Consider the following 19,039-nt stretch of genomic DNA (forward strand, 5'->3'; position numbering starts at 1 on the left):
TGTCCAAAAGTCCATTCGAGTAGACGAATGGTTGTTTTCCTTTTCATTCAGTGTTTGGGGCCACTGTGCCTCCCAAGGCACCGTAGAATGGAAAGAAAACCGACCTTTGGGCAAGATAGCTCTGAATGTAAGTTGGATTCTACCATTACTTAGCTCTAAGCCTTTGGGCAAGGGTTTGCGACTGGTAGGAACTTGTTCGCCCCCTTGATACAAAAAACAACCCATCGCCCTCTTCTTCCCAGTCAAATAGAACCTGCCTCTGGATTTTGACTAGCAAGTAAGAAGCGTATTCTCTGAAATATTGGGGGTGCGAGGGGAGAAGGTCAGGGGGTGGCTGCCCCTCCACAGCCACGTTCAAACGACTCAGAAGGCTTGAGCGTTCAGAGAACACGGGGAAAGGCCGCTGTCCTTCAGTCCCTCTCAGGCAGCCTGAGTGCCTAACGTCCGAGCCCTCACGGTCCACTCGAGGGTGGGAGACTCCATCTCCTCCACACCACCTCCTCACTGCAGCTCCTCAGCCATGGCGGTGGAGAGAGACCCCCTCCCTGGGTTATCGGGGACCAGAGAGGTTCCCAGGATGCAAGGAAATCTGGGATGATCTGGGCACCCTGCCTGGCACCGAATGTCCCAACCAATGGCACCGACGTGCCGGCCCATCAGAGACCCTGTCGGGGAGCACGACGGGATCGCTACCACCCCACCATCCATCTCCCGAAGCCAGCTCTACTTTAAATCAAAGCACCGACCTGGGTGAGGGATTTCTTCTGAATATCCGCCAACTTCTTTTTTGGCTCTGAAGCGAAAAGCCATCATCGAACAACTCCAGAGGCAAAGGAATCCGGAAGACTGAACAGGCAGGCTGGGCCATCCTACCTGTGGATGAGAGGAGGAAGGTGTGAGGGCAAAAGCAGAGGAACGCATCACTCATTCATTCTTCTGAGAGATTAATCAGTCATTCAATCAAAACATATGCACTGAGCATCCACTCGGGTTCCGGCACTGTGCCAAGTCAGCACAGTGCACAGAGCGTGGAGGTAGAGGAGGGGTGGCGGACCTCTCCTCGCGGAGCTCACGTTCTATCATTATCCCAAAACAAGAAAGCAGCAGGAAGAAATCTCAAAAAAGTATCCAGCAGCAAACTTGATCTAGATGAGCCTCCATCTCCTCGCCTCCAACATGGGAACAATGCTACCTTTGCCAGGGAGTTGCCGTAGGGTCAGACGCGGTGATGCGCCCGAAGCACGCGCCACAGAGCTGTAACACAGGATGCCCGCCGCTCGGCGCAGCGACGGTGCCCCCCTTGGCCTCCGGACTCGCTATGTGAAGCTGCGAACTGCTCCCCCTTGATACTTCCTTCGACGCCTGCCTCACTCGTGCCGCATTTCTGAAGAGTCTTTCGGTTTCTCGAGCACCACCGCCAGATCCTTTTACGTCCGTTATCTTGCGTTATTCCCATTTCCCAGAGGAGGCCCCTCCGGCAGCATAAGCGATTAGTTCAGGTCCCAGGGTCAGGCAGAGAGTGCGCGTTCGAGCTCACGTCTTCCACCGCCAAGCCTGTGCTTCTCCCTCAGGTAGTGTGGCCCTCCCGGCAGGTGGCTCCTTTCAAAGACCCTCCCCTCCCCCACTGGTCCCAGGTCGGAAGCTCGCAGGTCAGAGGCTGTGGATCAGAGGCAGGGCGGCTTACTCAGGGCAGGCTCCCCACCTCACGAATCCCCCAAAAAACTCCGTCTCTTAACTCAGGTAACAGCTCATTTCTCCCCACAGGACTGTCCGACAAGGATTCACGCAACCAGTTGGGACTTCGTCTGAATCTTCAGGGCTTTTTTTTTTGTCCGCTGTTGGCAGATGGGAAAAGAGGAAGGACCCAAAGGATCGCTCCGGGGCTTCTTACTGGGCTATGCTCAGAAGTGAAATGGTCAGTCGTTTTGCCCACATCCTACTGGCCACAACTCAGTCACATGGTCACACCTAACTGCAAGGGATGCTGGGAAATGCAGTGGAGCGGTACATCCCAGAGGCGAAGGCAGCGGCATTGGGCGAACACCCAGTTGTCTCTGCCAGAGTGGGCAGCGGCACTTGGGTGGCAGCAACGTCCCGGAGAGCATTGCGTTTAAAACACTCCAGTCAAGAAGCAGAGGACTCCTGAGACTGTTTTCCTTGCAGAGTTGTTGCGAGGGCCAGAGGGATCTATCCAGAGCTCCACCACCCACTGTGAGCCCTTAGTCAACAGTCGCCGAGGAGGGGCAGCAAGGTCCAGGGAGACAGACGTGACCTTGAGTTCCCCTCACCAGCTCTAGGTCACCGGGCAGGTTTTATCATTTCCGTGAGCATGGAACTTCATCTCAAAAGTATGGATACTAGTAGCCTATTTCTACTCAAGAGAATAACATGGAAAATTCTTTGAAATATGAACTGTCTCAAAATCTCAAGCTAAATGGGTACCGATTTTGCTTTCAGTGAAAAAAGACTGAAAACACACAATAAATACATTGTTGGTGGAAGGTTCCAGACGCCCTAGGTGAATGCCTGCATTAGGGAGACCAGGGCTTCCCATCCAAAGGCTACCTGGGCGGACTCTCAGGCAGCCTCTACTATATGATCTACTTCTGGAAAATTGCCAATAGCTAGGGTTTTTGAGATTTTAATCTTATTCTGAAGATTAAGGCAGTGGTTCTCAAACTTGGCTGTGTATCAGAATCATATGGAAAAAATTTCTCAGATAATTCCAAGGTCATCAGATAGGCATTACTCCATTAACATCATTAAACCACCATCCTGGTATATTAAAAGAAATCGTGAATGTTCTTTAACATACCCATTTATCCACTTTATCATTTGTTAAATAAAGCAGAACACGATCCTAACATACCATGCCCTTCAGTGCCGAACTACACAAGCACATGCACCATAAAGTGAGTATAGACACTGTGAACTTGACATATAAATGCTTGAATGAAGACAGGGGGCTGGTCAGAAGCCAGGAGAGTTTGACTAGATTGAGTGATGGAGTCGTTCATTCCTTCAGCCAATCAGCTGAATCGTCATTATTGAGCCATTTGTCAGGAACCGTGCAAGGCTCTAAGAATATACAGATGAATAAAAGATAGTTCCTATCTTTCAAGCAAACAAAGACAGAAAAGCCACAGCCAAGCTTGTTTCCTGAAAGCACCCATCACGATGCTTCTAAAATGTTAAGCCCATAACATTTTATTAGGAACAAATGCAGCTCCATAAGATGGGATGGACCATACTTCTGCTCATCAATCACATTGCAACCCACCTGGAGCTAAGCCCTGGACCACATGGTGAATAGTCCCATTATTCACTGCCAAGAAGATAATGCCATGTCAAAGGCTACATCCCTCAGGAAGCCTTTCCTGATCGTCAGAGCCAAAAATAACAGTTCCCTGTAATAAGCGTTTTATTTATTTCAGGTCACTACCCTATGCTTGTATATTTATTTTTAACATCATCTCCCCTCCCTTGTAGTGTTAACTTGTTATACTGCTGTTTCCTTTGAAATATTTTCAGGAAAAAAAAAATCCATTAAAGTATATAGCTCTCTTTTCCATGACCCTGAGTGCCTGCCCATGACAGCTAGCAGAGCAACCTGATGCCTGGACTCTCGGCCACTAAGTGTTCCTCGATCATGCTGCAAATGTCCCCACCAGCAAGAGTGCAGCCAGGCGACCTCGGACTGAGTGCATTCTGCGGCTTATCTATCCCACCTTTTACCTCTACCATTCGACTCATGTTTACAGAACAACAGTCTTGACCTATAATGACTGGGAAAATATCTGCAAATGATAATTCTAGAAAGAAATACATAGGGGGTACCATGATGGATGTCGAAAGGTAAGTTTTGGAGCCACTTGAGAATTCTTCAGGGAAAGAGACATGGACGAGAAAACAGATGGTAAAAGTCAGTCGGCAATTCGAGTCTAGTGGGAGTCCTTGGACATATTGAGGGGCCTAAAATATCATTGTCACCGGCAAGGAACTGCCTGGGGCTGAAGCAACACTGCAGGTCACAACTTCAGAGAAGTTGGAGGGGAAAGGAAAGCCACTTGCCAATGTATAAGAGAACTTAATTCCGCAGGGACTGCGCCATAAATAACCCTTACAGCTCCGATTGTTAGAGCTCTCATTTCTGACCCCGCCACCCCAGGCAGGTATGGGCGCTTCGTCCCTCCCTCTGAATCGTAAACGTTTTTCACAAGGGATTCTATGCCTCGTTCCTATTTGACTTCCTTAGAGTCATGTCAAAAAAAAAAAAAATTAAAATGAATGAATGAGTGAATTTCTAAATAAAAGAGACCACTCACCATCTCTGACATGTCACTTAGGAAAAAAAAAAAAATCTTGTAAGTTCTGAGCACAGATCATTTTTTGTCAGGAATTTCCCAAGCGTTAGGGCCTCCCAAAAGAAGATCAGCAGGACAAATAGCCTTGAGCTGGTGACGAGTCAGGCGCAAGCTGTGGACAGAGGCTCGAGCTTATCACAGTCTGACTTTCAGGGATCAGAGATAATCTGACAGTCTCCGGGTTCCCAATGGGCCTCATATTCAGTTTAATAAATGGGAAGAATTAAGGGAGATGTAGGCCTCCTCCAAGGAAGTAGTTGCATCCAGGACAGAGAGCAGACTTCTCTAGAAGTTCTGAGGAGTAAGTGGGGGTGGGGGAAGGGGGAAACGGCTCTGGTTGGTTAAGATATAGCAGCACTTACCCCTCGGAAGTGTTTACGCTTCACACAAAAAAAGTGTTTACCAGCCCACTCCACAGCTCCCCTAAAGCAAAACTGTTTGTATTTGGCTTGAACAAGGTGTCCTGGAAAACCGGGCTGCAGATTCAGCCCACTCTGCCTACAGAGAGGTAACCACACCTCCGGACAGGTACACCCCAGAGGTGTGCGTATCCGGTCTATCGGGGGAAAATCTGGCCTAACCACCACACTGGCGGGCGAGTCTTCATGTCAAGCCAAGAAGTTGCTAAATCTGCTCCTAGGAGCTACCCCCCACACCCCCCGCCTGCCAGGCTGCTCTGCCCCGCCTGTCCCCAAGTCTAGGGGAAGGAAGCTGGTGGTGCAGGATGGGAGAGACCCTGTCCCGGGAAATTCAGACAAGAGGTTCCGGAACTCTTCCCTCCTCACCCAGGCAGTGCAGAAGAGTCACAAAGAGAGTGACACTTTAACGAGTGCCTAATGGGGCATCAGCTCCACCTTGAAGAGGAAGAAGGAAGAGGCGAGGCACGGAGCCCGGTCTGGCCCAGGTTTACGGTGTTCAACTTTCCTCTCAATACTCAGAGAGAGAGAGAGACAGACAGACAGACAGGCAGACACTGGGCACCTCTGCAGGAGACTGCAGCGATTTTAGTAGGGCGTAAAGTGGGAGGGTGAAATAGCATTACTATCACAACCGGCATCATAACTGCTCCGTGGGGAACGACTGTCCTTGCTGAGTGAATAAACACGCTGATAAGCAGCCGAGGACGGAGGGTGAGACGCTGAGCGTCGTCGTCGGCAGAGAGCGGCTCTGCCGAAGGTGAGAGGAGTCGTTCCGCTTCCGGGGGACGGAAGGGAGAGAGGAGTCGTGAGAAGGGGCGAGGCACCCGCAGGCCGCAGGGCGGTGTCGCCGTGACCGGTCTCCAGCGGGGGGGGGGGGGGGGGGGGGGCACCGAAAACGTTCTGAGAATGAGCACAGTCTCAGGTTCAAGCTGAAGTTTATACTGCCACCATTTAAAATTCTCTTTTTACACCCCGAAATTCCTTATTAAACCTACAGCTCGCAAAAAAAAAAAAAAAAAATAATAATGCTTTCATGAGTAGAAACTGTAGCAATTAAGAGATTTACATTTTGTGTTTAGGTTGGTATTGTGTGAAACAGACACAGTCCAAAAGGGACCTGTAAACGGGCTCATGAGGAGAAAATAATTCCCCTGGAAATTCATGGTAATACTGGGGAGCCTTTTGGTCTTTCATAAGCTGTGGAATCAGAAGTTTGACCCAATCTTATCCCGATTACTAGGAAAAGAGGACCCAGCCAGTACCAGGCTTACGGGTTATTAACAAATTCTGTGTGTGTGTGTGTGGGGGGGGGGTCCCCTGCTTCGTTCCTGCTCACTGTTGTGGAATCGCCACATCTCACGTACACGCCCAGCAGAGTCTCACCAGACCTTCGCGGACGTGTCTCAGGTGTGCCACCCGTGCAGACGGAACGAGGACCGCCTGCCACCACTTGTTCGCCCGGTGCGGGGGCGGGGGGGGGGCGCCTTCCCCCCGCCAGCCGGCCTACTGCCCTCCACGGGTGCTGCGCCCAGTATCTGCCCCCGTCTCCTGCCCACAGGCGCACACCGGGGGAATCATTCCTTCCGAAGTGTGTGTTGGCCACCTCTGATCGTGCAACAAAGCACCCCAAAACGCGGTGGCTGAAAACGACCTATCAATCCCCGTGATCCTGCGGGGGGACTGAGCATTTCCTCTGCTTCCTGTGGAGTCAGGCGGGGCACTCGGGCGACGGGAAGTCGAAAGCGGCCTGGTCGACGGCTGGCCGGCTGGCCGCGGGGTCCCTCGGGGCCTGCGTTTCCGTCCGGCGGGCCTGGCCGTGGCGTTCCTCGGGCTTCCCCAGCGCAGGCGGCTGAGCTCCGGGAGAGGCGGGAGGAGAGGCCGGAGCCTGTCCGAGCCCGGCCTCAGCACTCACAGGGCGTCGCCTCTGCCACTTTCTGTTGGTAAAACTTTAAAGGCGGAAAACGCACTCCACCTCCTGATGAAAAGGACCAGAGGGAGGAAAGTGGAGGTCAACTCTGACCCCGACACCACACTGCTGGTCCACACATGCGCACACACACACTCCAAGGCTGCGCTTTCTTACGCAGACCCTGGCACACCCCTCTCCTTCCGACCCGTGGCAGGAAGTCAGTCTGAGAAGCTCTCGGTCTGTCTCCACTGGCAGTGAGCTCCGTAAGCCTGAGGGACCAGACCGGGAGAGTCTGGGGCAGGAGCGGGGTCCTGAGTCATTACTTTCCCGCCCAGCAGTCTCCGCCCCCCCCCCCACAAGCCCCTTGGCTTCTCAGTCACCCACACTTCCTCCTGGGACCAGCCCACTTATCGCGGGGCTTCGAAGGTTTTATTCCATTGGCTTACTCCAAAAAGCATGAGTTCCCCTTAATCAGAGAGATATGCATGCGCCATTTTGATAAGCGGCTAACTACGAAACGTCTCTGCCGCTTATCCGACGTTGGCACAGACATGACAAGACCTTCACAGTGTCCGTGGCAGCCACATCTCAGTGACAGTTCCCCAGATCTAGCTCGCGCAGCGATCCTGCCCTCCGAGAGGATGACTTGACTTGCCCGGACCTGAACGACGTTAGAAAAACTCCCAGTGAGTCAAGTCCTGAACTCCACTGAGCTGGCGTAGTCCCAGGATTTTTCTGTAGTTCTCAGAAATATCCATCACCAGCAGCCCCACCCCCACCCCCCAAACGGTCCCTAATCAGCCTCGTCTCTGGATACGGAGAGGCCTGGGAGGAAGAAAAAAGAAAAAGACAGGAGCTACAGCTGGAGGAGGAGGAGGAGGAGGAGAAGGCGCATGACGTTCCGAACGCCCACCTTGTCCCTGGGCTAGAAAAAGGCTAGAGCTGCTAACGCCGCAAACAAATCCCTTTCCTCCCATCCCTTCCCCAGGGAACGAAGATTCTGAGCACGGTCAACTGCGAAGCCCTCACCCCAAGGACAGTCACCAACCAGGCAAGTTAAACCAGAGCTCAGGGCAGTTTCTCCTCCAGCCCGACCTTCTCCAACCTTCTCCGGTCGCGCCGCTCGGCTCCACCTCACCTTGCAGAAGCCAAGCGGTCAGCGGGAAGAGCACCTGTTAGCGCCCGCGGGACAATGAACACGGTTTCCTGCAGCTTCTGCCCACCGACTTCCGGCTTCGCTACCTGGTTATGAATGTTAAAAAGGAAAAGATGCTGTCAGCAAACGAGGAGAGTTGGTGATAAATCACCGTGTTTGGGTTTCTATTAACTGCAATTCCTTATCCAGACAGGTGACGGGCGTGCGCGCCGTTCCTGTCTCCTGGGGGTTATCGGCGGCCAAATCTCCCAGCGTCGAGGTGCAGAAGCAGCAGCAACTCGGGACTGTGAACGGTGGCTCCCGAACGCGCTGTTTTGTTACCTCTTCCTGCCATCGCCTCACAGAGATGTTCGGTTCATCTAACTCAGATGAGCCTAGACCTTCACTGGGAAGAGCGGCGAAGCAGGTTTTCCTCTAGCAGGAAACAGTCTACACACGGGGCGGCAGCAGCGTGAGCGGTCCACGCTGCGCACCTTCGCCACCTTTTGGTTCTAAAGAACGGGGCCCGTTCCCCTCCCTACCTTCCCGTCCCCCTCCACCCGCCTCTTCGCCCACCCAGCTTGTTCTCAAATGCCTCCTTCTCCAAGAGCCTCCCCCTACTCCACAGGTGAGGCCAGTGCCGTTCCGAGCTCCTTGGTCCCCTGGCACACCCACGGCTGCCTTACCCCGGAGTGAAGTTACTTGCTCACGCGTCTCCCTAGAAGGCCGGGCTGATAAAGGGCCGTGCCTTACTCTGCTTTGCTTCATTAGATCCTAATCCCCCAACGGGCTCGTAGGAAGTATTGAGTCCACATTGAACTGAACTGAATGGACATCTAACACTCCGCTGTGGGATTTTCAGGATGCTCTTTCTTCTCAATGATACCCCAATAAGAAGTATTCCCTTCGAAATCATCCCCATTCTCTCCTGAGTCCGACTGAGCTAAGGGCAGAAATCTGTGAGGTGGATGTCCACTCCTGGACCAGCCCATGGCTCGCCCTTGCCCCGCACACGCTGGCACAGGCACAGGAATGGGGCCCTTTGCGAATCGTTTCCGAATTTACCCTCGTAAAGTCTGCATAAAGCTTTTTAAAATCATAAGGATTCTTGATTGGACTTCGAACGCCCGGAATTTTTCAAATTGCACTCAAAAGAACTCTTTTCTGCTTACCCTCCTTTCGAAGCCACTAACACCAAACTTCAGGGCCTGGGTCTTTTCAGGGGTTTCCTGGTGAGTCTCTTTTTCAACCTGTCAAGCTTTCTGAAGTCAAGGGAAACTCCACTGCAGTGCTCCTGTTGGTACTGCCGTCGATTGGGATGAACCTTATGGATTCTCTGCCTTCGGACTGAACTATTTTCGACACCACGGACGGACACTTCCAGATTACACAGCTGTGTGTTGTATGCGGTACTATTAATTTCCTCACATGCATTCTTATTCGAAGGGAAGAAGGCAGCAAGACATCTTGGAGAATCGTCCGGACCGAGAGTCAAAAGAACTGTGAAGGGACTCGAATATTTTATGGAAGGAGGTGGTCCCTGACCAGCTAAGTAGGTAGATAGGTAGTAGGTAGGTTAATAGGTGAGTAAACAAGATGTGCCGACTAACTAGCCCTCTGAGGTTAGGTGAGTCGTTCCTTCCTTCCCTCTGGGCCTCGGTTTCCAGTTTTCTAAACTGCGGGGGGTTGGACTGGCTGGTCGCCCAGCTCCGCACGAGCCCTCCGCGTCGACGAAGGACTCCGCGCCCGGCCGTCCTTTCCGCCACGTCCCCGTCCCCACCCCCGCGTGTTCCGTGTTCCCCGCCACCTTCTTCCACTGCTCTTGTCCAGGTGACTCTCGATCCACGGAATCCACTTTCTTACGTTGCATTTCCTTTCTGCCCTGAATTCTAGGGCTCCCCGGTTTGTGGCCCCTCCTCCCACGGGGGCCGGTCACCCTTCAGGCTTCAAGTGTCTTCTTCGTGTTCACAAGGACCAAAGAAAGGCCCCCGACTTACTTCCCGTGGCAAAGGATCCTGAAGTGTCCTGAAAAGCTAATGTGACTTCTGTAAACGCCTCGCTCACCGACCGACTGAGAAGCCAAGTCTCTGGCTCACCCCGGCTTTTAGTCACCTGTTCTTAATTGCGTGGGTCCGCATATTTGCCATAGGCTTGTTTCACAGCCTGGGACGAGCTGTCCGGGGAGACAGCCTGCCCTCCCTCCCCAAACACCTCCCATGTGAGAGGAGCTGTCATGGATATCCCCTCACAGGGGGAGTTTTCCTTTTAATATTTATAAACAAGGAAGAACTCTTCTCTCCCCGACTTGAAATGCATATATTCGTTCATTAGCAGGCACTGACGATGCTGAGGTAATGGGCTGTCCTGGATTCACGGCGGGGACTGTCTCACGGCCCGCGGGCCTGTGCATTTTAATGTGATTAAAAGGCTTCTGTTTGGAACCTTGGCTAATTAAGAGTCATGCCTTCCTCCTTCCACCTGCCATCCCCAACCCGCTGTCTTTTAGGACACCGATCGTGGCCCAATTAATCCCGCCACCAGTCAAAGCGAGAGAAGAAAGGGGGACGTGTCATTGCGGTGTTGGCTTCTTAATGAGAAAAGAGTATTTAAGCTAAGGGAAACGTCCTTGTTTATGAAAAGAGTTGAGGAAGAGTCTCTATAAATACGGGAACTTGGTAGGGGCAAGACAGTTGACCAGAGATTGTGGAGTAATTGCTCGCACTGATGCGAGTTCAATTTATTCATTCATCATTAGGAGTTGTCGCGAGTTTCGTTCATGCCAGAAATCACAGACGAGACAGTAAGAGAAGCAGGTTATAGAGTTGTTGTTGTTTGTTTGTTTTTTTAAGTGACGTAAAAGTGAAAATGGCAGCAGCAGGTGTCACTAGTCTGTCTCTGAGAAAACCATCCACGAATGAAAGAGGTCCACCTTAACCTTCGAGAGCCAATCAGATTCCCAGGGATAGTCACATGGTCACTTCCTTTTCTATATCTCTGTCATCCTTTAATGCCAAGGCTTATAAATGGAAAGTTTCATCTTTAAAAAAAGGTAGACAAAGGAGAGGAAGGACAGTGGTAAGTGACGAGGAAAAGGGTATTTATAATTAAGCTTTCCTCGGATACGTGAAAGCCTGTCGTAACGGAGAGAACTAAGCTTTCTCTACGTGACTTTGAAGAACAGAAATGGAAATCTTGGCAGCATCTGTGAGGAGACTCTCAGTGGCCAAGGACCCGAGCCTGAGGGAGATCTAAAGTAAGAGGAGGAAGGCATGGGCTCGGCCTTCAGGGCTCTGCCACCCCCACACGGCTGCCCTCCCCAGTCCTGGATGTCTTAGACATGTGTGGTCCAGGGATGAGAAGAGCCACCAGACAGTCACCAAGCAGAGCGCCTCGCACTCAGGCTGGCCGACGTTGGCCAGGTAACCTCGCTGCCTCGAGTCTCACCCTCGAAATGGGAAAACGGTGCCTCTTCAGAGGACGGTTCTGAGGGCTAAATGAGAAAAAGCCTTTGAAGTACCTAGTGCCAAGCTCACTGGCCATTAGTCCCCGTTGACTATCCACAGCAAGTGTACTACGGAACCAAGCTCCAAAGTGACAGCTACTCCCTGTCACAGTGAAGAACACTTTTCCAGAAGTAAGAGAAAAATGCGGGGTGGAGAGGAACTCACTCTCCCGGCCACGAAGATGCGTAAATGCAAAAGGCCACATCATTAAGCCGGCCTCGCCCAGCTCGCTGGGTATTAATAACGGAACACAGACGGGTCACAGAAGCAAGATAAAAATAACCTGAAAGCCCTGGGTTTATGCAACAGGTCCATGTGGCTTGTCCCGTTGAGGAGCCGCTGGTCTGAGACATCCGCTCGGGTCCCACAGGAAGCCCACGAACAGGCAGCAGCTTAATGGCGCTTCTACCGCAGATACTCGCATTACGAGCTGGAAGCTCTTTATTTTCTAAAAGTCTGAGCAATCACATCGCCCTGGATGAGGTCATGTAGAGACTGCACTGCTGACCCAATGGACCATAATGCCCTTTTACAGCTTCCGGCTATCAAACTGCCACTTGTCCTTCAGGGCGGCTCACACGGCCCCTCCTCTGGGAGGCCATTCCCACTCCCTGGTCAGAACTGATCACTCCTGACTTTGGATCCGCAGAGAACCCTTCCACTCTGTTAGCTCGCACAAGGCCTCTCCCTCATCAGAAAGGATGACGACATCCGTAACAGTTACCGAAGACTTTCCCAGTAGCAGATACTGTGCTTAGTGTGTTACGGGCGCACATTCAGTTCATCCTGGGAGGTAGATATTTTTATTCTTCACATTTTACTGATGATGAAACTGAAGTTTAGTGAATACAGCGACCACCCTGCCCACAGTCACACGGCTGGTGAAGCAAGATTAAGACCAAGGCCAGCAGCCTCCAGGGTCCCCCGACTCACATTCACTGCTGTCTGTCTCTCCACAACGCCTTATGCCCTGTAAGAGCTCGATAAAGAGTCCTACGCTGAGTAGGATGATTTTGACGGAAAGGTATGCCTGACCAGAGGGGCCAGTCTGGAGAGGGCGAACCCTACTACGGACACGCGTTGGAGGGAGAGGCTGTCCGCAGCCCACCGGCCTGGTCACCACAGTCCCCCTCAGCCTCCTTTTTAGTCCTAGTCGTGCCCAAGATTTGATACAAAAGTCCAAAACTTCCTTGAGGCACATTCCACCTACAACGAGAGCTGTAGAGAAAGGAACGTATGCCTGTTTTTTCAAGTTTTACGTTTGGCCTCTGTGGGTGACGAGCCCGAGCTGCAGTGAAACACAGGTTGAACCCAAATGGTTGGAAGCTGAGGAAACTCCTCAGCTAAACCGGTGAAGGGGAGGGCTCCAGAGGCCGACCTGGCTTCCGGTCTGGGGCTTGACATTCCAGCCACCCAATTATCTTCGGAAGATCCAAGGATGGGTCATGTTTCAAATGGATGGGAAATAAGTTGTCTGGAATGAAAGCACCTGAATCGCTCACGCCATGCGCAAGCCTTCCACAGGACTCGCCTGCCTTTTGCACGGCGAGACCGGGCCGTTGCCCCTTCCCCGATGTCCCCCCACCAACCCGACACATACGGGGGATTTTGTTTTTACTTTAAAAACTGACCAGAGGCAACGTCTAGTTCATCGAGGGTGGAGAAGAGTACTAAAATACATACTCGAAACCTCTTTTAGCATAACTCAACAAAAGAAATTGCCAGTCTACGGCCACGCCGCCCTGAACAAGCCCGATCCCATCTGCTCTCGGAAGCTACGCAGAGTCGGACCTGGTTAGTACTTGGGTGGGAGACCACCTAGGAAGACCAGGTGCTGTAGGCATAAAAAATAAAAAATAAGGGATTGGAAGCTGACAAGTTCCTTGCAATCTGCGAGGTCCACCAAGGGTTGCCTTGCTTAAAAATATTTTTTTAAAAAAGAAATTTCCAAGAGAAAACTGATCAATAATTGATCATATCTTTTCAAATTAGTGTTTTGTATCTCTTCAAATAAATACCCAGAAGTGGGATTGCTGGGTCATATGGTAGTTCTGTTTTTAAAAATTCAAAAAGATATACATATCCCTGTGTTCACTGTAGCATCATTTACAATAGCCAAGATATGGAAGCAACCTATGGAAGTGTCCATCGAAAGATGACCAGATAAAGAAGACATGGTACATGTATGCAATGGAACATTACTCGACCATAAAAAGAATAAAATCCTATCATTTGCGACCACACGGATGGATCTAGAGGGTATTATGCTAAGTAATATAAGTCAGACAGAGAAAGACAAATGTCATATGATTAAACTTATATATGGAATCTAAAAAACAAAATGAACAGACATCACAGAAACAAAGCCACCGACACAGAGAACAAACTGACGGTCGCCAGATGGGAGGGTGGTTGATGGGCTGGGTGAAAATGGCGATGGGATTAAGAAGTGCAAATTGGCAGTTACAAAACAGTCACGAAGATGTAAGGCGCAGCATAGGGAATGTAGTCGATACTATTGTAATAGCTATGTCAGCGTGGTACCAGACTGATCGGGGTGGTCGCTTTGTAAATTACATAAACGTCTAACCACTATGTTGTACACCTGAAACTAATATTATTGAATGTCAACTGTAATTGAAAAAATTTTTAATTAAAAAAGGTAATCGATCATGTCAGTTGTATTAACCATTTGAAGGAAAGAGTACATAAGTACAGAAGACTGGCTGAGAATACAAGTAAATTCCTCTCCATCCTCATAGCTACATGATACCTGTATCACATCATATGCCAGACATGGACTTTCACTAATATCATTTGACTTTAAGGAAATATGGGCAAGAACCTTGTCTGAGGCATCACTACTTTATTCTAACGGCCTCAAATAAATGGTTAGACTTCTCAGAGGATGATAACAGACAGTTCCCATATTTGGATCCAATGTTTGGAGAAAAGTAGAAAATAAAAACTTGCACAGTTATTTTTTTCTTGCTTAATGGTCATCTCTACTTTTAACAATAAGTGTTAGTCCTGCTTATTTTCAAAAACAGACTTAACAGAGAACTTGCACCAGAAGTTATTCTATATGCTGGTCTATGTTCATCCCTTTTTCACTTACTTATTGCACAAAAGACTGTCTTTTATTAGCAATTGTGAAGCTGAACCACAGTGCATTAATTTTATAAATGAGATGTCGGTGTAACTATCACAAAAGGTTCAGAGGAAGACTGAAGAGTGTGGCATCACCATGGTGACCTGCTGAGATGGTGAGCATCCCAGGGGCAACGGACCACAGGAAAACCATTAGAAAGCTCTTCTCCAGGGACCTGTTGCTGTTTACTCAACCACTTAAGGAACAATCAGGGCCACAAAGTCAAGGAAGCAATCACTCTTCTCTGACTATTACAGAGAATGAAAGGGAGTCTCTGGGCTCTTTTACAACCATTTGTACAGACGTGACCTCGGGGAAGGTTCCCCACCTCTGACTGGAAAATCGCTTTAGCAAGACAGAAAAGGTTTCACAAAATGCCCGAGGGGTACAATAGTTCATTATTAGCTTGTTTGCTCCCCCATTTGAAGTTCCTGTAGATTTGTGTTTCACTCATTTGGACAGATGTGAGGAAGTGATTTAGGGGTTTGGAGAGGAATCACCCCAAGAATGGAGATGAAGACAGAGGGGGACAGGGCACCTTCACAGAAAAGAATGTCGCAGCAATAAGACTGTCTTACAAAGATCTGTCCTTCCTTGTTTGTTTGCAATTACCGTACAAAAGAAAAGACACTAATTATTAAGGGCGATAACTAAAAGAACAGATATTTGTTAGAATCCACATTAAAACTGACTTGTAAGAGATGCTAGTGCTGAGAGAAGAGACTTTTCTATCAACTCCGGGAATTCGCTTTGTTGCTGCTACTTCTGTGCTGTTAACTTTGAGATTCGCTGTCATGAGTAGGTGTCTATTTCTTTCCTATACATTTTGTAACATATAGATACAAACACATGTTGCATGTAGAAAATATAACATTTTATGAAGATTAACATTTGGAAATGAGTAAGGTTGACAATAGCTAATTAATGCTAAGCTAGCAGCCTTCTAAGTACTAATATACCATAAAATAAAACCAATTTGTTCAGTCTACTTACAAGGTAAAGTATATATTAGTCAATATTTCCAATGAGCTGCCTCAGGATGATTTCTCAAGGCCATGTTAGGCATTAGCCAATTGATATGGCTGACGTCAACAGAAACCATGGTTTAGGTTTATGCCGTCGCATACATAGGTTAGGGGAAATTGGTATTGAGTCATTATCGAAGGCTAATTCCAGTAAGAACTGGTTATATTTGATTTATTGCATGGCTACAGAATGTATCTCTAATCTTAGCCAGAAATTTTCTAAATTCATGTTGCTGGTCAAAAGAGATGTGAAACAAATAGGCATAAATTGCAATTACTATTATAAGATAATTTAAGGATAAATCAGGTGTGAACTCAGTCACTTGGTTATGTATATGTGCATACATATTTATAGGTATAGATTTTCTTTAAAAATTAACTTATGGTAAAAAATTGTTTTGAAAAGAAAATACCAATAAATTGAATTTTTTTCTTGTTGCGACCTTTCACATCTAAAGTTGCTTTTGATTTTTTCCCTAAAAATATAAAAATATGCTATATTTAATGTGGTCTGTCCCTAAAATCATTGTTTTTCTTGTTTTTGAAATATCTGAAAATAAAAAAATACAAAATATTTCTAATATTTCTGATGGAGAGGGGTTGGAACAAAAACAAATATCTCGAAAATTATTCTATTTTTACTGAGTTAATGAAATCTCACGGCTCTCTACATACATATACGCATTTCTAAATGTGAACATTTAAAAGTGCCACCTTTCCTTTGACTTAAGTACATTTATCCATGTGCATCTAAACACGCACTCACTTACCTCAGGATTCTTATCTCTAATTCAATTGCAAAGGGGTGTAAACATCTCAAACCCAGACCAGGGTGTTCTCATCTATTATTGAAAGAACATGATGCTCTCCAAATACATCCATACGTACGCACAGAGAGACACGTCACGGACTCGGGCCCAGGGAAATGTCGCAAGCATTCGTTCAGTTGCCATGAGCTAGGAGAGCGGCAGGAACCTACTCACAGATTCTGAAGGGGGGGCGGGGGTGGGGGGCTCTGGAGAACTGGAGAATTCATGTCCCGTTCAAGGAGGCAGGCCCAGCTCAGGTCCAGCTAACCGCTGCCCTGTGGGAACGTGGATGCTAATCTGCAAGATCACTCTTATTCAAAAAGAGCCAAAAAAAAAAAAAAAAACCCTTATTTTTATGTGAAATCTCTCAATGTACTCATTGTGAGCCAAATAAAATACAGTTTTGAAAAAGATCACCCATGGGGTCCCTGTCAGAAATATCTCTAGAAGGTAAAGCTAGAATTAGTGGCTCAGAGTTTTTAAGAGTTAGGTGTCTAATCTTTGTAACACAGGGCGATGTGGCAGGTGCTTTGTGAGCCGTGAGTGCACCGTCCCCGGGGTGTAGGGAAGCAGAAGCCGATGGGGGGAAGGAATTGTGTGCAAAACGAATCCTGCATGAGGTAGTCTGGCTGGCCCACAATAAAAGTCTCCAGGTCGGCTCCGCAGTTTCCTAAAGGAGACAAATCAGAAAATGGTCTCCCCCGAGAAGATGACCTTTGAAGGCCACATCGCCTACCTTGGATTTAAACACGTTGCTGAAAGAGACAACGGAGAAAGCAGCTCGGCGTTTCCAAGGGCAGGCGAGCCCACGCCAAAGACATATGTGCACGTGTCTTGCCCCTGGGATAGGATTTTAATAGAACAAATCCAAATCCCTGTCTAGTTACCAAAAAAATAATAATAATAATTTCCTGGCCCTGCGATGTTCTGGGATGTTTGGAATGAGGAGACTGTGGCTTTGGGGGGTTACATGTCTGCTGCTCACGAGTCGCGTGCTCATGGACACCTCACGTTCCCCTCTCAGATAACGTGAATGATTTACCGTCATTTCACACCTAATGTTGTAAAGATAGTGCCCCCCCCACTTTGCTTTCTTCTCATGCTCCCTTTTCTGGCATCCCTCATGTCAAGGGGAAGCAGCAGAATCCGACCTCTTCCTACACCCCAGTGGCCCATCATGTGCCCACCATCCTGAGGGGAAGCGCTCCGAGATGACATCATGAGCCATCAGCTGAAGAGGAAATGTGAGTTCCTGGTGTAAGAAGCCAGAGGATGGAATTTCCACGTAACACCAAAGACAACAAGATGCCCAGAAAAATGAAGCCGGTGTGCAATTGAGCCGCAGGTCTCATGAAGGCATACTCTGGGCAATAAGAGAGCCAAACCGAAAGGCAGAAATTACCTCTGCGGCGGCCTGAAAAATTCTCAAGGCCACCTGTAGGATTCTGGGTAAGGGAGAAGGTTCCATCTCCTGGTGGCAGCTGTGACCCTCAACCCTTCATATAAAGTGGATATTTAAATGTCAGATCATATGTGCCTATTGAACTCAATTTTAACTTTAGATATGCTCTCTTAAGGGAAAAGATGATTCCTATTAAAAAAGCAGTTATGAGAATCCTGACATTGCCCATGCTTACCCCGAACACGTTTAATTAGGAAAAAAAAAAAAAGTGGCTGCAGAAAAATTAGTTAAAGGGGATATGGCTAATATAACTCTAAAATTTGTTTAAAATGTGGCACGTATCAAAATTGTCTGCGAAATTCCTTGCTCTCTCTGCTGAAAAATATCAAAGATGCCATGAGACTACGATGCTTAGTCTGAGAGGTTACACTATTGCTCCTGGGATTTAGAAAAACTGCCTGGTTTAAAATTAAAAAATAAAAAAACTTTTCGGACCCGTAAGATCACACAAATAGTTCCTGACAAGCTCTTACTAGTGAAACGGTTCTGTTTTTCTCACGGGCATCACTCAGCTATCGATACATTATTTGACTAATAACTGATTAGCAATAAACAGTTCCCGCATCCTAACTGAGGGGCAGCAGGAATAACGACATCCCGGTCTCTGGAGCCAGACTGCCCGGAGTGAAATCCCAGCCTCACCACCTACGAGCTGTCAAGCTTCTTCACTTCTGCGCAGTTTCCTCCTTCATAGACTAGTAAGCCTGCAGTGATGAGGGTGTGCTGAGGATTAAATAATTTGACCTACATAAGGCAGTTCCCGACACACAGGTTGCGCTGCATGTCCGTGAGCCGTTATTAGTATCTCTTGTCTTATAAAATCCATTTGGCCCCTAGACAGTCGCTAGGCTGCTTTCTCTGTCCCAGGCACTACACCAGGCACTGGAATACTCGTCACATTTCCTAAACCGGCGGCAGGAATCTGAGCGGTGTAGACAGTGCGTTCCCAAGTATAGACACTGAACAGGAAGGTGGAAGTGGCCGCGAGCCTCCCTCTCCTACCCACTGAATGCATAAATCAGGAACGGCGTGCTTCAAGCGGAAGTCCCCCAGGATCTATCTATTCGTGAAATTTGCAGTTAGCAATCCGCTCAGGTGGCTTTTGTCACATCTGCATTTCACATCTGGCTTAGATTTCTGTTACTAGATGATGCTTCTAATTTGTGTTTTGGGTCAAGGCCCAGCTCCCAGCGTGTGCGGACAGAGTTACAAATGAGGAGGCCCTGTTATCAGCAGGCCAGGAGGGACAGTTTTGATGTGAG

The 19,039-nt window shown here is 48.6% G+C and overlaps 1 pseudogene; it reads left to right on the forward strand.

The window, feature by feature from the left end:
- The first annotated feature begins 13,054 nt into the window (after positions 1-13,054).
- Positions 13,055-13,173, forward strand: LOC118612981 (annotated as a pseudogene).
- Positions 13,174-19,039: the final 5,866 nt, after the last annotated feature.

The sequence above is a fragment of the Rousettus aegyptiacus genome, unplaced genomic scaffold (assembly GCF_014176215.1).
Source record: "Rousettus aegyptiacus isolate mRouAeg1 unplaced genomic scaffold, mRouAeg1.p scaffold_m13_p_17, whole genome shotgun sequence".
Lineage (NCBI taxonomy): Eukaryota > Metazoa > Chordata > Mammalia > Chiroptera > Pteropodidae > Rousettus > Rousettus aegyptiacus.